Source organism: Carassius auratus, chromosome 25 (genome assembly GCF_003368295.1).
Source record: "Carassius auratus strain Wakin chromosome 25, ASM336829v1, whole genome shotgun sequence".
NCBI lineage: Eukaryota > Metazoa > Chordata > Actinopteri > Cypriniformes > Cyprinidae > Carassius > Carassius auratus.
Window position 1 is genome coordinate 19,495,402 of NC_039267.1, and position 12,825 is coordinate 19,508,226.

At 36.3% G+C, this 12,825-nt stretch overlaps 2 long non-coding RNA genes across 2 annotated transcripts; one reads left to right on the forward strand and one right to left on the reverse strand.

Annotated features, from left to right (window-relative positions):
• Nucleotides 1-305: 305 nt before the first annotated feature.
• Nucleotides 306-2,232, reverse strand: LOC113043618 (uncharacterized). The gene is made up of 2 exons (XR_003275759.1): nucleotides 2,133-2,232; nucleotides 306-837 (listed from the first exon to the last, which is right to left on the reverse strand). It is a non-coding gene; the product is annotated as an uncharacterized LOC113043618 (long non-coding RNA).
• A 9,491-nt stretch (nucleotides 2,233-11,723) lies between these two features.
• On the forward strand, nucleotides 11,724-12,564 carry LOC113043619 (uncharacterized). The gene is made up of 3 exons (XR_003275760.1): nucleotides 11,724-11,763; nucleotides 12,370-12,431; nucleotides 12,525-12,564. It is a non-coding gene; the product is annotated as an uncharacterized LOC113043619 (long non-coding RNA).
• The last annotated feature ends 261 nt before the right edge of the window (nucleotides 12,565-12,825 follow it).

Below are 12,825 nucleotides of genomic sequence, written 5' to 3' on the forward strand. Positions count from 1 at the left end.
CATATATATTACACCTGGGCTGCTGTACTACAGCAGAAGTGAAACTGGTGTGTTTCAGTCCAGATCATGTAACCAATCAAACAGTGACTCTGGGAGTGTGAGCTGAAAATCTCATTTGCATTGTCAGGGTGGAGTGATTGTGATCCTCTCAGAATAGAGCAGCTCTGTCTCCAGAGACCATGTTCAAACCCCAAGAGCTTTATTTGACTAGATTTACTGCTACTGATCGAGCTTCTGAAAAACACCTGGACAAACACTACATGCATCTTCATCTGTTAGTTGAATGATGTTGTCAGACACAAATGGAGTTTGTTGAGAAGCTTTATTGAATGTTGCAGCAAACACAGCAGATTGAAAGATCAGCCAGTGCTTTGACACTAGAGCTCTCTTTCAGTATTGAGTTGTAAATGACTACAGCTGCAGCACTAGACTCATGTGAATCCTGCCTGACACAGGACACTCAGATACGCTCATCTTCAGGAGAGAGCAGCGCTCACTGGAGAAACATCAGCACTGCGAGCGATTAACAGCGACTCTTGTGGAACGATGCCTCATGAGAAGCTTCATCATGTGTTACTCTGCAGACGTACTGCTCTCCCGCTTCCCAGCGTGCTTTGCTGAGGGTCAGGACACTACTGCGGCTGTAGCGGCCGTCCTGCTCGCTCTCTGCGCTGGTCACAACCCCCTCGGTGACCTCTGAGCCGTCCAGTGTCCAGCTCACCAGCGCCCCCTGTGGAGAGTAAGAGCTGAGCAGGCAGAGCAGTGCGGCTGAGTCTCCAGAGATCTGCAGAGAAGAGGGCGGCAGCAGAGACACTGAGGGCTTCACTGTGGGACCAGCTGCAGGAGACAAACACAACACATTCACAAACACTGAGAAAACACACTGCAGCTCCAGCAATCTTCTGCCCTGCAGCATTCACAGCATTTCAACAGGACTTTCAGCAGCAGACATGAGGAGTGCAGTCAAAGTCACAACAGTCTCATCATTCATCTTATTCAACATCACTACAGCTGATATATTTTTTTATCACTATACAAGCTACAAAACCAATATATACAATATACACATTAAAGCAAACCTCCTAAATGAAAGTAAACATACTAAGACACAGATTGCTTTAATTCCAGTAGTTGTTATATCCTAACAATGCATTTTGTGTATATGAGATATTCATCTCATCTTTTTTAGACTTTTCAGATTTCATTTTAAATACACACTGTCTGACTACAAGTTAAAATATATTACTGTTTATAATTAGAAAGTAACTTAATCAAATGATTTTTTTTAATGTACACACATTTTCTATTTATATTAAAAACACTGAATTACAAGGATGACATACTGTAAGCAATGTCAAATGTTCAAAATCATATTGATCTACAGAAAATTGCCACATAAATATTTTAACATCAAATCTAAATTTTCCATGTGTAACGCATACAGTAAATAGGTTAGCTATATATGAATAAAGAGTAGACATAAATGAAATAAAAAACTGATAAACTGATGAAACTCATAGTGAGATATGAAAGTCTAAAAAATGTTTAGACAGGATTTTTATTGTTCAGACTGAATAATTCAGTTCTACTCCATATCAAAACAATCCAAACAATGTTTTAGATTAAATATTTGCTAACACTTGATTTTGATAGTCCACTTTAGACATTCTACTAACAGTTAGTAACTTTGCACCTACATGTCAACTAAGAGTCATTAGAGTATTACTAGACGGTCTGCTTAATATCTATCTTTGTTTTCTATTTATCTATTTTTATTTATCTAACACTTTTATTTGATGGGTCCACAACATAAAGACTTTGAGAAACTTTGCAAATATGGGTCATCTTATTCTACTAACCCTAAAGCTACCCTAACAGTCTAATCTGAGAGTTTGTGGACATGTAGTTAGTAGAATGTCTAAAGTGGACCATAAAAAAAAAAAAAAAAAACTGAAAATATAAATATAATTGTGTTAATTGTTATTAAAAAAATACTGTAAACTATTATTTTTTTGTTGTTTTTTTTTTTCAAAACATTATTATTATTATTTTTAAATAGAGAACTAAATAGACAGACCACTCATCTATATATAACGACTATTCTCTATTATAGATAAGTGAGAGAGACTTACATTTCACCACAAGTTTAGTTCCTCCACCGAATGTGTACCACAGTGATACAATCTAATGAAACACTCGTACAAAAACCTCTATTCCACTCGAGTGAACACACACTCCAGCAGAGAGAGAAACACTTCAACACACTGAGAGTAGAAACACTTCAGCTGTTGACAAAAACAAACAGTTTACTTATAATTTGTTTTAAAACATAAAATGTGTCGATATGTGTGAGATAGGTAAACTGAATGCTTTTTATGAAATGTCATATTTTTAGGACATTTTTTTTCTTGTTCAAGGAAAGCACAAAAGGCATTCCTAAATATTTTGTCCAGTACAGATGTTTAGGCAGGAATATGGTGGGTTATTAAACACATCACTGCAGGAAAAGTTTAAGCAGCTACAGAAATACTTTTGACCAAGACTTTGGGATCTGTCTCTCTAGAGATCAGTATGGCTGAGATTACATGTTAAAATGTATTGTTGTAAGACCTCATCAATTAAATTTATGACTATTTGGCCTTTAAGGATTAATAATGTAACATGTAAGACAGTAACAGACTTTAAACTGCAAGAAAACACAATGCTTTAGCAAAGTTGTTTAACCCTTAAACACATGAATGTTGAACCAGTCATTAAATATCAGGAATGTCGAACTCTCCTGATATTTTAATAACAATTACAAAGGAATAAAATAAAGCATATTCTGTTACCTTTGAAAACTTGGCAGGGTTCAGTCTGAGCAGATGATTTTACCATCACTATCATCATCAGAGCACACTAGTCAACATCTGGCTCATATTCACGATCACAACCACTATAGTTTTCAGCATCTTCAAAAACAATTTGATTGCTATTCACCCCATCAAATGACCGTGACACTTATGTTTCTTCGCATATATATATATAATATATATATATATATATATATATATATATATATATATATACATACATATATATATTAATCCTCTGGTAATTTTGAGGCAAACAATAGATCATTATGACCTTAGTTGTCATTCATAACTTTGAAATATTTAACATTTTCTTTCCCGCGGAGCAGTCCTTCGACAAGATAAAGAAAGTTGACCCTGATTGGTCCTCTTGTGTGCTTTCGAAGTGCTGATTGGCTCACAGATAGAACCTTACAGAACCAAGTTAGAGTACGACTTTTTAGATAGAACCTTTTTTTCTAAATAAAAAGTCCCAAAATATATATATATATATATAAAAAATCACATAACGTAAATAAGTTGTCACAGAATGAATGTGAATAATGAAAATTTTGACGAATGTCAGATAGAATCTTATAATTCCAAGGTGACAAAATGCTTTTCAAAAGGACAGAATAAAACTTTCGGTAGCACTTTATTTTACAGTCCTGTTCCTCATGTACATACTATGTACTTATTATAGTAATTACAATAACTATGTAATAACTATGTAATAACTAGGTACTAACCCTGAACCTACCCCTAAACCTAACCCTACCCCATGTAGTTACCTTGTGTTACCAGAACTTTCTTAGATAAATACACTGTAAGTACACTATAAATACATGTTAGTACACGTACTGTAAAATAAAGTGCAACCAAACTTTCATATAAAATGCCTTCAAAAGGCTTGTAATTAAATGAAAAACAATTAATTTTTCCAGTCCCGTTAACAATAGGCATGATTAATTTCTACTTTGTTTCATTCATTCTCTTGTGACATGTTATTACATATTATAAAGAAATGTTTTTGATGAGTTTTCACCTCTGACCTCTTTTATCATGGATGGTGTTGTGGAGTTTCTCATACTGATTTTTCTGTTTTTTCATATGTAGCTCAATAAACATGATTCACAGTAAAACCTGTGGCTACAAAGAAACTGACCAAAAAGTGTATTTAGAGTCCTGGGGCCTATTTAAGACTAGTCTTGCAAGTAAGTCGTCTAATTTTTTTCTTTAAGACTGGTATTTACTTTTTAAGTCAGTTGCATAACAAGACAAAAAAGTAAGACTGGTTCCCCCTTGGCTAACTTTCCTTTACAATCTATGTTGCCATGGAAACAAATAAACTGTCAAGTGCTCTAGATTCACAAATGTGGCCCGACTTTGTCTTGCGATATGGCACATTTTAATATTTGCTTTTATGAAAGGGCAATAAGAAGAGAAAGAGTATTCAAAGACCGTTCAAACCCATTAGAAGTCCTTTCTGAAAAGGAACTGCTGGAGAAGCTAAGGTTTCCTAGACATGCAATACAAGAACTAGCAATTGACTTGGAAGAGCATTTGAGGCCTAAAACTTCAAGAAATTTCAGCATCGCTCCACTGCTACAAGTATGTCTAGCTCTACGCTTCTTTGCCACAGGATGTTTTATAAACACAGCTGCAGACTTAATTGGGGTACACAAGTCTACAGCATCAAGAATTATTCATCGGGTTGCCTATACACTGTCAGGAAGACTTCCACTTTATCCGACTGATGTCTCTACCTTGAACAAGGTGAAGGCAGATTTTTTTCAACATTGCAGGATATCCAAATGTAGTTGGAGCCATTGATGGAACACACATTAGGATTCAAGCACCTTCAACTCATGAGCCATTGTTCGTTAATTGGAAAGGCTATCACAGTATTAACGTGCAGGCTATTTGTGATGCCAAACTAAGAGTGCTCAACTGTGTTGTTCGTTGGCCAGGATCAGCCCATGACTCTAGAATTTTAGTGAATTCCCAAATTCATGATGCATTTGAAAGAGGAGAATTGCAGGGTGTGCTCGTGGGTGACTCTGGTTATCCACTAAAACCCTGGCTACTCACACCTTTCTTAAATCCAGTCAGTGTGCCTCAAGCTCAGTACAACACAGCCCATACCAAAACAAGAATTGTTATTGAAAGGTGTTTTGGAGTCCTGAAACGAAGATTTCATTGTCTGCATGCAGAGCTCAAAATGAAACCAGAAAAAGCCTGCAACATTATCTGTGCATGCGTTGTTTTGCACAACATGGCAAGGTAATAAATATGTTTTTAACTGTAATTAAAACTCCCAGCTACACATTCCCCATTGATTTTAAATCAAATGAGTAAAATATCATTTTACATTTAATAGAGATCTTGCACTCCCAGACTTGGAGGATGGCCAAATTTGTGAAGAACCCACTTTGGAGATTACTGAGGCAGGAGGGGAAGATGGATCTGGGCGTTACATTCGACAGATGATTGTAGAAAACATTTTCTCAGTTTGACTGAGAACAATGAAAGAATTTATACTTTCAAATTAAGTGGACATATTATAATTTATTCATTGAGACAATACTTACAAAATATTTGATGCATAGTATCAGTACAATCAGCTGAAATATGATATAATCTTCAAATCACTACACATTAACTTACACTAAAATTCTTCTAATCTCTTAAATATATCTAAAGATTCTGTATGTAAACAGATATGTAAATTCAAAATTAAATACTAGTACTTATTAAATAGACAATTGTTTGATTAGTTATTGGACAATGGTCGATGAGATCTATAGTTCATGTCCAAGTTTTTGTAGCTCCAACTTTAGCTTAGTTTTCTCTAATTCTAGTTTTATATTTCTTATTTTAGTTTAGTCTCCTCCAGTGTTAATGTTTTATATTGTTTTTCAAGTATATTGTTCATGGTTATCTTGCTTGGAGTATCTTTCTGTCTCACAGGTGCCATTTGGGTGCTGTCCAAATCGTCATCTTTAAAAATAAATAAAAAAAAAGAACAAGAACAACATTAGCAAAATTTGAAAAGTGACAGGCACTGTATTTTTAGTTGTACTTTTTTGCTGATAAAATGCACTACATGCTACTTCACCCTTTTGTGGTTCATTCATTTTAGACAAAAACACACACAAAACAATTACTTAGCTATGTAAACGGGGACACTGCATAGACTTCTAGTCTTTTTGTGTGTCACAGTCTATGTGAACACACAAAAAAATTGTGAAACATTGAACAGGTTAAATTGTCTTTATTGACAAAAATAATAAATATATAATCTGAAAACACTGTCCTGTAGCAACTAGCCTAGTGATTGCACAGCACGTGATTTCCCCTAACCTGTGTCCACTTATTGTATTTTATAATATTTGTATTTTGTCGTAACCGTTTTAAGCAATAAAGTAGTATACTCGATGCTAGTGCTGAATAAGTCTTGAATAAGTCCGCTTTGCGTTGTGCCTTCAGCCGTGACTCACAATAAGGCTACAGCACATATATTTCAGTGATCATTTCCGTTGTCCTTTTCAATTTAGGAGATGGTCCTCCCCCCGTTGCTGGGTTTTTTCGCTTAAAAATTTCCTTTTTTGCCGCTTGAACCATATTTTTAAACCGTTTTTGAACATCTTTGATGGATCGGTTGACAGATGGGTTGACACTGTTAACTCTTTCCGTAATTGTTGTCCAAGCTTTGTGTTTTTTGCTATTGCCGTTGTAATCGTTAAATTTGTTCATTAACGTCGATTTAGCAGCATTGTATTCCTCTAATATACAAATATTTTCCGCAAAAAAACTGTGATGAGCGCTAACTGTCGGTCATTTTGTTTAAGTTGTTTAGCGTCTTATTTTTCCCACAAATCACTGCGATTTAGACTGTCTTAATAAAGATAGGTGTAAGCTTATTTTATGCAATGGTCTTTCTTCAGTGACTTTAGTTAGTCAGACTATTTCTTAGACACAGTCTTAAGATAATGACTATGTTTATGCAACCGGCCCCTGATAATCTTTATATATGACCTTTTTAAGGAAATTGGCAGCAATTTAGGAAACACACACAGTCATTTTCAGACCTTCTTAATGTTTGTGAATTAAACAGAAATGTTAAAAATTACAGTGTCTCATAGTATTGAGTGTACAACAATCATTAATCTTTGTTTGAAACTTTTGAAGTGATTGGATGCCAATCTGTTGAATTACAGTAACTGGGGCAGCTGAATCTTCTGTTTCTCTATGGTGGAAGACATGTTGAGATCACATGACCAGCTGAATGTTGTTCACCTTTATCTCATTATATCCTCTATTATCAGACACTACTGCTGTCTGCAGAATAAATAAGTGAGAGCTACTGTATCCCTGTGAAGAGGACATTTGGTAACACTTTATTTTAAAGGGGGGAAATACTGAAATGCTCATTTTCACTCAATATCCTGTTAATCTTGAGTAGTACTGCATCCTTCATAACTCCAAAAAGTCTTTAGTTTTATTATATTCATAAGAGAAAGATAGTCTGTACCGATTTTTCCCGGAAAAACACGACCGACTGGAGGCGTGACGTGTGGGCGGAGCTAAAGAATCACGAGCGCCAGTAGGATTTTGCATTGAGAGCGTTTGGAAGCTGACATTACCTTGAGGAAAAAACCATCATCCAAAACAAACCATGGCTAACAGTCAGATTCAGCATATATTTATGATCCAGAATCAGATCCAGAGGCTGAAACTGAACGAGATCAGCAGCAGCAGCAACAACTCGCTCCAAGCGGGGCTCGAACCCGGGTCTCCGATGGGAGGCGGACGCACTAACAAGGAGGCAGAGATATTTGAAGCAGTTTTACTCACCGCCTGCGATTCCAACACACGATCGTGACCCTTTTTCGTTGGGATTGCATCATCCTTAAGAAATAAACGATACACAAATGCGTCGTCAAACTGGGCCTTGTTTGTAAAGCAAGCATTTTCGAAATGCAGGGAACAAACACTTGCACAACTCCGTTGATGCTCTGTAAAAATAAACTCCATCCACTGGTCCCTTAATGCTGTTTTTTCTTTGGTAATCTGTGCAGGGTTGTCTTGCCCTGGCAACCAAAAACACACTCCTTTTGTGACATTTCGCGACGCTCTCGCTCTGCCTCTGATCAGTGTTTGTCTGTGCTCAGCCTCTCAGTGCTCTGCTATACGGGAGCGTGCGCTCTTCCGTGAGAAATGCCCTTAGGACCCATATAAGGAAATTCCGCTCCATCTAACGTCACAGAGCCATACTCGAAAAAAACTTTCTGAAACTTGTGACAAACCGGAAGGAGTATTTTTGGAACAGAAATACTCCTTCAAACGTACAACTTAATTTGTGAAACTTTGTTCATGTTTAGCATGGGAATCCAACTCTTTAACAGTGTAAAAAACTCAGTATGCATGAAATAGCATTTCACCCCCCCTTTAAGGTGTCCTTGTGAGACATGTTACATTATGCATAATTAAATGCAAGTAACCCCTAAATCAAACCCTAATCCTATCCCTAACCATATAGTTAGCACATGTACTGTAGATAATTAATATTACATGGTACTTAAATATATAATTACACTGTAACAAAGACACCTTTAAAAAAGGTCTAAACGGATATTTCTGTATATGTGTTGGTTAGTAGCTCAAGCTGTTGTAAATTCTGCCCAATTCTTTGCATCGTCAGAACATGCTGCAGTGCTCTGAGAGTGTTTATAGTGCTGTTAGTTTGATACAGTATTATCATCCACCCTTGCTTGTTAACTCAGCACATGGAATGAACAATACACATGGGCTGTTTTGGGTTTCACTTTATTTTGATTGTCCCATTAATACATTCTGTTGACTACATAAGTAACCGTTGCACCTACATACTGTATATACTGACTCTTATTATAGTGTGTTAGTGGACTGGTAGAGTTATGGGTTAGAATCAGAGGTGTAGTGGTAAAAAAAGAGGTGGGTAAACTATAAATTCTGAATGACCATATCGTGGTATGTGTATCCGGATGACATCGCTATAGGCTATCATTTGATATTACTACCAAGGGTATCATTGGTTGTTCCCTCATATAGGTCACACAATCACTATTCAGTTCATACATTAATCTAAGTTCTTGTTAAAGAGACTCAAGAAGAAATAATAAGGTTGAAATCTATAAAGTTTACTAAATGATAAAACAGAGAGAATTTTTTTTTAAAAAGAGGAAGAGAGGGAGGCTTATATCCAGGGGTTCCAATGCAATGCACTTGTACGTAATGATTAGGGATTTGGGATTATTTTCATAGTCGATTAATCTGTTGAATATTTTCTCAATTAATCTGTTAGTTGTTTGTTTCATAATACGTCAGAAAAATGTGGTTCAGTGTTTCCCCAAATGCCCAGTAATGGTCCTCAAATGTCTTGTTTTTTTTCCACAACTCAAAGATATTCTGTTGACTGTCACAGAGGAGAGAAGACACTAGAACATATTCACATTTAACAAGCTGGAATCAAATATTTTTTTTTTTTTACTTTTGTCTTTCATATATTTTATCAATGACACAGACAGCTTCATTGCAGAAGGAAATCCTTTTGATCACGTGGTTCACGTGAGATGACTGACAGCTTTACAAACTAATGATATTGCACTGATGTCATAGCTGACGCAAATCAATAAGAGGAGAGTAATCGCTAGCTCTGTTAGCTGTTTAGCTCTTCAGATCGCATAAATCAGTGTAAAATGAATAGAAATGTTATTCTGTATGACGAAAGATTTTACAAACATGTCATACAATTATTATCTCTTCAAATGTGCGTACCATTGGACTACCCAGCAAACACAGAACGTTGTGAGGACGTCGCCAGTTAGTCGTCATTTGGTCAGCGCGACATTACTTTATGGCAACGGTTGTGAGGACGCAGGCCCGTCGTCAAGGGGGGGCATTGGGGGGCAGTGCCCCCCCAAATGACTTTTTGTGCCCCCCTAAAGTTAACGCACAGAACAATTAACCAAACTTGCATTACTGTGCATTCACACCGCCGGCGTCGAGAGCGTCAAAGTGGCCGGAAGTCATTCATTTTCAATGTAAACCAGAGAGGAGCTGCGCGGCGCGACTTGGCCTTTGAGAGCGTCGAGCAGAGTTTAAATCAAGGCAGCTTTATGGTAATGAGCTATGACGCGGTTGGGCAGCAATCAATCGGAACGTAGAAGTCAACCGCTTGAGAGGATTCCAGAGGACGCAGCTCCGATCACATTAGTTCCCAAGCAAAATAGAGGACAGGTTGATTATTTCTGTTTCGCGTTTGCAGTAATCTATGATGTGTCCCTGTTTGCGTACAGGGACATAAAAAAATAATTAAAAGTGATACGTGTACCAAGGTGTCTGAGATCGTTCATTTTAAGTAAAGGATCTTAAAATTTCGTCCACAACAACATTTAATGAGATCAATTTATAACGTTAACCTCCTTGTGGTTAGTCCGCATAAGATCAGCAAGTCTGTTTGCTTTGCGGCAACTTTTAATACAAAATAAAAATTCAGTCTATGTGACTACGTCAGACCATCTGAGCGCTCACGATTCTTTCTGCAGCGTCGTGAACAGAACAGCAAGGGCGATTATTCACGCTCCCGACGCCGCCGGTGTAAACGCGCAATTAAACGTATAATATTGAATTAGATCATTGCCCTAATAACGTTGTTTCGGCAGAACTTGGCTCACATGAACAGTAATCACTACAACGGTAACACTAGAAATGCATAACACATTACCTTCAGAAATGATTCAGACGATTCATTATTCAACGCATTATTACACAGAACATAATTTTAAATATAATTATATTCATAAATGACTGTTAAAACATCCCAAAACAGCACCCAAACCTTGCAAAGACCTACCTCATTAATTATTCAAATACAACAGCCAATGGCAAGTCTCCAGCAGCAGACCTTTCAATATGTTATTTTTGTGTTAGTAGTTTTATTAATTCAAATTACAATATGCAGTTTGTGTGTAAGTATATGTATATGTATATATAAATCATGCAATTCATTTAGTTAAGCATAAAGTATTGTATTGTTTATACGCAATTCCTTTGCGCAGCTGAGCTGCGCGTTGCATGTGATCTCAGAATAATTTTTTGGCGGTTTTGGAAATGTTAAGAGACAATAAACATAGACGTTGAGATCAAACGGTGAAGTATTTTATTTGAATAATTGAACAAAACAAGACTTTTGTGGTCTATTTTAGTTATAGCCTAATATTGGTTTATGTTATGGTCTGTCTCAGATCATTAAAAAAAGTGTGCCCCCCTATGAAAATTAAATGCCCCCCCATTTGGTTTGTTCTGGCGACGGCCCTGTGAGGACGTAGTGGTAAAGTTCCATTTTTTGAAATCTTGGCTAACTTCCCAGAAACGTCGTGGGCACGTACTCAAAAGACGTTGCTAGTTAGTCTCATTGGGGACATTGTAGCGACGTGGTCAGCTGGTCTTCAGATAACTTTTAATATTATTGCACTAGATGTATTATTATTATTATTAAGATACCATTTGAACAGCATATTCTTTGGGAAATATAAAAAAAATTAATCAAGCATGTTAAAATAATATATATATATATATATATATATATATATATATATATATATATATATATATATATATATATATATATATATATATATATATGCCATCAGTTTAAGAACAATAAAATAAAATAAACAATTTACTTAGCAAATGGTGATAATGTCTGTTAATGAAAGAGAGTACGGGACAAATGAACATTTAAACCTTAAACTAGCAGCGCACGTCATTTTCTGAGTGAAGTGCGCGACGTGCGCGTGCCCTTTCTGAGTGAAGTGCGCGAAGTGCGCGTGCCCGTCATTTTGTAACGGTCAACTTCCAACTTCCAGCGGACGGACACGGAGGAAAGGTAAGTCCTATAAATCTACTTTTATTCATAGATTTTAACTGATATAACGTTAAATGCCATCAAAGAGGAGTAGTGTTTTGTATTTTTGTAGGTTTTTTTCTTTCAATTTAATAAATAAATGCTCTGTTTGGTTAATTAGCTCAAAAGCAGTCTCAGAGTTGGTCTAAGGTAACGTTAACTGTTAAAATCGAATATAACCTTACCTGTTTTAAATTATTTGAAATTTAACACTATAAACTATACAGTATTCACTTTCTAATTATTCAATTTTTAACCGTAGTAACGTTAATTAGTTTGTTTGAATGCCTGCCGCTCGAGCTTGATGATGCTCATGCTAGCCATTCTGTGAACTTGAATATAAACCGCTGTATAAAGTTTAACGTTAATTAGACCGAGGCTGCCGAAATCATGTTCAGTGTAACGTTATGTGGGATTAATAATTTCCCCTTTTCTCCCTCAAGTGGCAGGCTTGTAAATTCTGTCATCTGTTCATTATTGGTGTTGATGGTGTTTTTCACATGCATGCTTTTTAATGCTAGTTTAATTCTCAAATTGATCTGATACTTTCGTTTCACAAAAAGTAAACAAATTGTTCACTTTTTTTAGGTCTTTACCATAGACTGTATAAAAACAGGTCCTTACTGCCACCAGTTGAGGTCAATGATTCAGTGAGTTCCTTATAAGGAAATATATTTGTTACCACCTAGTAATTTAAATGTATTATTTATTGCTTTAAAATGAACACATATATTTATCATCAGGGGAAGAGACAGTCTGGGCAGCAGCAACAAGACAACTATTACAAGTAGAGATGGGTTTCAAGAACTGGTACTAATTTGGTTCCTGATTTGGTACTGAAAACATTTACATAAGGTACAGGATCAATAGTGCTGCTATCAGTATTCTTGTAACATTGATTCATTACCCTTTAGACACAACCACATATCCTCCAAATCATCTCCGAGTGGATGGCAGCAAGGATCCAGGATCAAGAGATCATTCTTCATGGAGACTGTTCCACAGGAAGCAGTTTCTCCTGGGTGAAAAACTAAACCTGGTTGT